Here is a 7,306-nt window from a genome sequence, read left to right as displayed (position 1 = left end):
CAAATATGTTTGAATTTCTCTTCCGGTTCTCACACTTATATTTTCTTATATTTTGGGGATTATTATGCCCCATCACTGAAATTAGAACACTGAAGTATTATTATTATCATTTTTTTTTTAAATATATATTGCAATTTGTGGCAAGTTGCTTATATGGGATTATTATGCCCAACACATTTTATTAATTAATGTTTTACGAAATCTTTCAGATATTTTGGTTCGCGTCTCATTCTCACAGGTCTTCGCGTTCCGCAGAATAATTTCTCTGTGGCGATTTTTGAATTTCAACAAGTGTTTCGGATTTTTCAGTTGGATTTTTGGTGATCGGTTTTTTCAGTAGGATTTTCATTGATCAGTTCATCTTCAGTTTTCATTGTCATTTTCAAACTGTAATTTAGTCCAGATCTGACCTTTTTAAACCGTGAACTATTCGTGTGACTTCATGGTTTTCATTTTCTGCTGTTATCATGTTTCCTTTTTTCCTTTAACCACATATGGAGATGGTATATACTTTGGTGATGTTTTTGTTTTGTTCTCATTTTCTAGAAGTACCTTATCTCCAACATTAAGATTGTATTTTACAGCGTTGTGTCTTCTGTCGCTGTAAGATTTGCTCTCTGACTTGGACTGTTCATCGCGTTGTCTTACAACTTCGTCAACTTTAGGCTCTGTATCCTTTCGAATATTTTAGGCAACTTTGTGTTCGGTTCTCGTTGGAACATTAGTCGATATGGTGTGAAACCAGAAACGGTGTGCGGAGTTGCCCTATATTGTCTAAGAAATTTGAACAGTTCTTGTTTCCAATTCTTGCCTTCCACATGTACTGCCCTAATGATTTTCATGAGTGGCTTATTGAATGCTTCAGCTTGCGAATTAGCTTTTGGCCACCGCGGAGTTATGCGTCGATGTGTGAATCCGCTGTATGCAGCAAACTGTCTGAATGAATCGGAATTGAACGGACTTCCATTGTCAGTTTTGATGGTCTTGACCATACCGAATTCGGATAATGTTTTGTCCAATATAGGTATGACACGGCTGGATGATACCGACTTCACTACTTCCACAATGGGGTACCTTGAGTATTCATCTGTTATCACAAATAGATATTCCCCGCTTGGTAATGATCTTAGAAATGCTTTTGTTCTGGTTGTTCCTTGATGACCTTCATGTGCGATGTGTATGGCTCTTTCACGGAGGGACTTTGGTAAAACAATTCTACTGTCACGTAAGAGGACTGTTTCAACCGTGCACAGTCAGCTCGTCTTTGATGCTTCTGAGCGAAGTAAGTTCTTCCCACTTATTTTGGGTCTTCTATTGCTTTCATATTGTGCCACTTGCCATACTTTGCATAGTCAATGGCTTGCATGAGTGTTTTGTCTTGGACTGTAGCTAACTTCACTTCATCAAGAGTCATAGCATTTAGCACTGAGCTTTCAGCTATAAAGTTAACATATTTCTCAGCAATGTTCAGCTTTTGTTTTCCGTTTTCAGAGTTTACCGGGTGTCGCGACATGTAGTCCGAAGGATTATCTTTTCCTGGTTTGTATTTTACTGACATTTTATACGGTTGTAAGCGCAAACCCCACCTTTCTATACGTAATGGAGGTTTTGGTTTCTGCCATATTTTCTCTAGCGGTTTTGTGGTCACTAAAAACTGTAAAATTGGAGCACCACGTAGATATATTTCGAAGTGTTCACATGCCCATACCACAGCTAACGCTTCTCGTTCTGTCTGGCTATAGCGACTTCCGTATCGGTTAAGCGCGGCTTGCGTATGCGACTATTTTGTCGTTTTGTGTCATAATAGCGGACAATCCAACAGGACTTGCATCCGTCATTATTTGAGTTTCTTCACTTGGATTGTAGTAACACATAACGGTTTCACTAGATAGTTCATTCTGGAGCATTTCAAAGGCACTTTGCTCACTTTTGTCCCATTGCCACTCTACATCTTTCTTTGTTAGTTTTCTAAGCGGTTCTGTAATACTGGCATAATCGCATATGAATCGCGAACAGTAACTGGTCATCCCAAGGAAGCTTTTCAGTTCAGTGACATTTTGCGGCGGTGTCATTTCCTGTATCGCTTTTACTTTCTTGGGATCGGCAGATTATACCTTCGCCACTAAAAACACACCGAAAAATGTGATTGATTTTCTGTTGTATTCACATTTCTTCTCGTTCAGTGTTAGGCCGTTTTCATGTATTCGCTGAATACCTTTTTCGAGCGCTTGGTCATGTTCAGTTTGAGTTTTGCCATATACTATGATGTCATCAGATATATTCTTCGCTCCATGTATGCCTTGTATGACGTTGCGGATTGTATCTTGGAAAATTTCAGACGCAGAACATATGCCAAAATTTAGACGTTTATATCTAAAAACTCCGACATGAGTGTTGAAGGCGGTTATGTATCTTGATCGGGGCAAGGACAAGCTGATGGTATCCGGCACGTAAATCAATTTTTACTGTAGACTGTCGAACCATTCAAATCGTTGATCAGCTCATCGATGTTGGAAGGAGATGGCGCTCACGTTCAAATGGCTTTGTTCGCTTCACGCATATCAATGCATAGTCTAATCTCATCTGTGTTTTTCTTTGGTGGTGTTACAATTGGAGAAATCCAAGGTGTTGGCTCTCCTTCAACTTTTTCGATAATGTCTTCTTTCAACAATTTATCTAACTCTTGCTCTACTTTAGCACGCAGATGAAATGGTGTTCTCCTTTGTCGTTGTGCGACAGGTTTCACAGATTTATCAATGTGTAGTTTTACCTCGCGATTCTTGAGTTTGCCTATTCCTGTAAATAGACCAGGATATTTGTTTTCTCTGTCTTTGACTGTGTTTACAACATGTATCACACCAAGTTTCTTTGCTGTGTCGAAACCTAATAAGGCACCATGATTCCCTTTTACATGTAAATGTGTCTAAAACAAAATTTGTCGCTCTTTTCAATTAACAGTTCGCATTTACCTTTCACTGGCAAGGGTTTACTACCACCGTACGGCATGAGATTTGGTAGATTTTTCTTTGATAATTTGACTTGACCCACTAACTTATGTGTATTTTCATCCAAAATATTTACAGAGGCACCTGTATCTACCATCATGGTTATTTTCTTCTTGTTTATTGTGACACTAGTTCTGGACTTTTATTTCCAACCTGGCCAATTATGCCATAACAATATTCTTCTTCATCAGAATCTGACTGTCCCCAACTGCCCCTTCATGAATTTCATTTACATTTTGGATTACGACACTTTTTCATGCACACTTTCATGAAATGATTTGGTTTCTTGCAATAGTTACATAGTTTTCCTTTTGCTGGACAGCTGTTTCTATGAGGATATTCACCTCCACAGTTGCGACACTTCTGACTTGATCTGTTAGTGTGCCATGAATGATTACTTTCACTGACGCTTTTCTGGGGTCTTTGTTTACCTTTTCCCGACTGGCTTGCTTCGTCCTCGATTAATAGCATTGACAGACTCCATCTCCTTCTCCATCACCTGGGCTTGTTCCTCGGACAATTCAAGTGAACGACCAAGAGCGAGTATTTCTGCTAGAGTTTTATCTGGTTCACGCAGTGCCCTTCTTCTTAGTCTATTAGATTTACAGTGCTGTATTAACTGCTGTAAAATTTCAGCATCACAATCTGTAAACTCACAGTTCTTTGCCAAAGTTCTGAGTTCTGTCACGTACTCATCTAATGTCTGACTGTTCGTTTGTTTATATGAACGAAATTTATAGATTTCCATCTGTACATTTTTCTTTGGTGCAAAGTAGTTCGTAAGCACCGTTTTTGTTGCTTCCATCGTTGGTGATTGCCATGCCAACTAGGAGGTTCTCCAGACGACCGACCCATTTTTCCCAGCGGGGCCCGGCATTTGATTTGTCTGCATCGTAGTCAAACGACGGAAATAACGGCAGACTCATGGTGAGAATTGACGATAATTCAGTGGAGAATGCTTATTTGTCTACCTCGTCGCCAAATGTTATGTTCATGATGAGGATTGAGGACGATATTTCAAGAATAACTGAATATGCAATGTTGTTGATGTATTTATTTCGGACGTTATATTCTTACTATGACACCGGTACATGTTTATTATGCGGATCATATAAAAGGTTAAGGTACACTAAAAGATAGGTCACTACAAGGCTGATCACTACCAAATAGCAGTCCAAATATAAATAGTACTAATCTTTTTTCCTTTCCTAGTGCCTTTTCTCAACAGCAACTTGTTTACTTTTACCCTATCGCGTTTCAGTATGTATCACTTTGCATTCTATCGAAATCGGCATGTTCCTACCGCATTCTATGTAAAAATGGCGGCGTAAGAATGTAATGTTTTGAAAAGAGAAATTGAAAGAAGCGAAAAGCAGTAAATTTAGCGGGTTGTATTTAGCGAACTGTAGTTTTCTTATATAAAAGTTAACACCCCCTTTTCTTTTGTTTTTCTAAAGCAGCAATATAGTTCTTTATGTGAATATAAGTCTCTGAAAATCTGATATGCTAGAAAATGTCGAAAGCCCGTTTTAAAGTGAGTGAATTTTATATAAAATAAAGAACAGCCGGATTTAGTGGTGTTCAGCCTTGATATCATTTCCTTTTAAATTATCCGCTTTCGGGCCGTAATGCGTATACGCTTTTGCCACAGAACGTGCATATATAAAAAGGTGTTTTAACAGCACGTGAGCGCGAGAATCCCTCTGTTAACACAGGCATGGCCGTAGCGATTACTGAGGCAACCGAGGCACTTGCCTCGGTCATTTTTTCTGCCTCAATTGCCTCGGTCGATAGTTTCTTTTTACTTCGGACATTATTTTTAGCCTCCGTCTTTCAGTTTGTCCCAGCTGTTTGACTTACCAGGCTTTACGGTAATGTATAAACTATGTAATAGACAACAGCGTAAATACATACAAGTATATACGACGTTACAACTGTGTGATGTTTGTGAGATATATTTCAGTATCATATATATTTCATACTTCAGTTGGTGCGCGCATTTCAAGTGGTCTCATATTATAGAGTTAGTACCTAAAATTTTAAATATGTAAAGCAATTAAGAAAATCATATTTGTTGCTTACATATAACATTTAAGACCAAATATAATACTTTAGTCTTGAACTGATCATTTTAAGCATTTTGTTTTTAAGATTTTTTATTTTCCATGTAGCCGCTCCTTCAGATAGTCCTACCTATCAAGCTACTGATAAATAATTAATCCCAATTATAACCTGATTATTGTGGGAAGATCTTATCTCAATGCAGGAAAATTGTAAGATACATGCATATTGTATGACATCAGAAAATGCTTTAAGTCTAATGAAATAAATTCAGATCCACTATTTAATCTGTTTAGATAAAATGTTATTTGTACCATATCATATATCATATATAGAAACAAGAAAAAACTATTCAGTATTTACCATGAAAATTAACACTACATTGAAATGACTTATCCACTATTCGGAGGATAGGGGTGCTTTTCTGCTCGCCCCGGCATCGGCGCTGGCGTGGTCTTTCTTGGTTAAGTTTTTTCGGCAACCTTTGTTTTTCTATCATATCTTTGTTACTTTTGCTTATATCTTACTGTAACTATAAATAAACATTGTCCAGCATACAAACAAAGTATGTGCATGGACTGGGCCCATTATACCCAAGGTCAAGGTCACCAAGGTGTTATACTTAGATTACTTTTAAGGTTGAAGTTTTGCGGCAACATTTGTTTTTATGTCATAGAGATACATTTGTTCATCCAATTTCCACTCACTTTGGATATAATTATACTTTTTAACTCTACTATTCGGAGAATAGGAGTGCTTTTCTGCACGCCCCGGCATCAGCGCCAGTGTGGGCTTTCTAGGTTAAGTTTTTTCGGCAACCTTTGTTTTTCTGTCATATATTTGTTACTTTTACTTATATCTTACTGTAACTTAATAAAAACATTGTCCAGCATACAAACAAAGTATGTACAGGGGCTGATAGGCACTTGATAACTCCGTTCGAATAAAAGAAACAGACAGAGCCTCATACTGTAAATGAAATGATTTAACGGAAGATGTAAAATGCAAAAGATTGCCGGAAGACAGGATCTTCTAGAAACGGGAAACACATTTAGCTTCTTTTATACATTTGTACCACGAAGAGAAGCGAAACGATTTTCCAATCAAAATTCTTCGATGAAAATTATAGACTTAAAATACTCAAATTTAAAACTCTTTCGATCAGAGATGTTGAGTCTAATTACACGCTTACACTTACCATTGCTACATTACATTATGTATTGTTCAAGATTGTAAGACTATTTTATACGAATACAAATTTGTAAATTTATTATTCTTGAAAAGTATATAGTGTATTGCACTTTTAGTTTTCATAGCTTTTAGTTTTCATAGCTTTATATATATCCATACTATTTGTGTCAAACAAATTAAGTAGTTCATTGTAGGTACAAAATTCAAACTTTGATCTTCCCAATTCATTTTCAAATAAGCTCCCCCATAGAAGTATCAATCAGAGCCAATGATGATAATTATTTAGATTGCATCTAGTTCAGTCTCCTAATTATGAGGACATGTTTGAAGAAATATCAGATCTCGACGTTTCAGTTGTTCAGTTAAGACGTTCCACTTTTTAATGTAATTTATTAGCTAGTTCAGTGATTGATAAAACATTTCTGTTGCATATGCATATCTGACACTCTGGGATACGGTCAAAATAAATGTACTTGAATATAGATTTTGAATTTGCCTAATGCAGATGTTGGTACACCTAGTCCTACAGTTTAGTAAATATTTTAGTTGCTTGGATCTCATTACTTGGTAATATGGGCATAAGTTGTAGTGTCATTGCATTTGTAAAACAAAATGAAAATAATATAAACATACAGAAACCATAATACTGTAAATGTAAGGCAATTCAAAAGATTGCAGGAAAAAAACAATGTCATATGCCAATGGGAGAGGCATTTTGCTACTTTTAATTCAAGAAGAGTGGCAGAATAAAGTTCCCGTCAAATTTAGAATTTGAACTAACAATAGCAAAGCTTTTTCAGTCAGATCTCTTGAACCTGATGATAACTTCTTGTTACACGTTTACATTACCATTGCTTCAAAATTGTACGAGTATTTTAAGACGACAATGTATATACACTTTTTAAAAAGATTGTATTGCGATTGAAGTATTTTCATTTTCTACGTTCTATTCCTTATTCGACTTTTGAAAAAGGAATAGGGAACCTTATTCCTTATTCGGTTTTTCAATCTAACTTACTCGTGTTATGGTCTAACGTGTTTATGTTATG

Source organism: Mercenaria mercenaria, chromosome 4 (genome assembly GCF_021730395.1).
Source record: "Mercenaria mercenaria strain notata chromosome 4, MADL_Memer_1, whole genome shotgun sequence".
Classification (NCBI taxonomy): Eukaryota; Metazoa; Mollusca; class Bivalvia; order Venerida; family Veneridae; genus Mercenaria; species Mercenaria mercenaria.
This window is presented reverse-complemented; position numbering follows the sequence as displayed.